At 33.0% G+C, this 1,020-nt stretch overlaps 1 pseudogene; it reads left to right on the top strand.

Annotated features, from left to right (window-relative positions):
* Positions 1-631: 631 nt before the first annotated feature.
* LOC106330311 overlaps positions 632-1,020 on the top strand; it is a 4,350-nt pseudogene continuing 3,961 nt past the window's right edge.

The following is a 1,020-nucleotide window of genomic DNA, read 5'->3' as shown; positions in this document are numbered from 1 at the left end:
AATAATCAACAACAGTATAAATATTTTTAGTTATTCTTAGTTTAAATTTTCTTCTGTGTCAAATTCAAATAGAAATCAAATAGAAAAAATGTAAATCATTACATTTTCCATAATTTTTAAATTTAATAATTTTGTGTTTTCCGACAAAAAATAATTTTAGCGGTCATTTTTGTAACTTATGTTAGTGTTTTTTTTTAACTCAAACCAACAAATTTAATAAAATTTACAATTTGAACTTAGAATAAAAATAAATTATCTTTATTATTTTCAATATAGAGTAAATTTCCAAATGTTTTATAAAATTAAAATATATTTAATTATAAAATAGTTTTAGTGTAAACTCACCCGTCCGTAGGGCGGACCAACCCCTAGTAATCTATAAAAGAAAACATATCAACTACGTTAATTGCCAACATATATTAGTATATGACATATATAAAGCATTAGTTAAAATTAATGTGTACCCATGATCACGGTAGGCACTCTACAAATGTTCAAGAAAAAAAAAACAACGTATTTTACGGCTATTAGGTCTTGTAGTCTCTGTGTTTCTCTTAGTTTTGAGAGCTATCATGTTTCTGTTTCTTCAAAATATATTCGGCATATCGGCCCCATATGACTTACCTGTCATCTTCAAGCACCACTTGTAAGGAGAAAGAGAAAGAAGACATGGGTTGATTGCTTTGTCAATTTCAGATGGCTCATTGTCATTTTCATCCACTACAAGAAAACAGGGGGATTCTGATGGCCGAAATCGTCAGAAATTCGTCGGAATAGACCGATTCCGACGAATTTCTGACGAACCTATCCATCGGTATCGTTTTGGCGGAAAAAAAAATTCGTCGGAATTTCGTCAGAACTTCCGACGACTTTCTGACAAATAGACGTTCCTCGGACAATTCCGACGGAGTGGATTCCTCGGTATATTCCGACGAATTCTGGGCGTCGGAATGTACCGACGGACATTGGTTCGTCGGAATATACCGACGGATATTGGTTCGTCGGTATATTCCGACGGAT

The sequence above is a fragment of the Brassica oleracea genome, chromosome C3, assembly GCF_000695525.1.
Source record: "Brassica oleracea var. oleracea cultivar TO1000 chromosome C3, BOL, whole genome shotgun sequence".
Classification (NCBI taxonomy): domain Eukaryota; kingdom Viridiplantae; phylum Streptophyta; class Magnoliopsida; order Brassicales; family Brassicaceae; genus Brassica; species Brassica oleracea.
The sequence above is the reverse complement of the archived record's forward strand: the minus strand, read 5'-3'. Positions and strand labels throughout refer to the sequence as shown.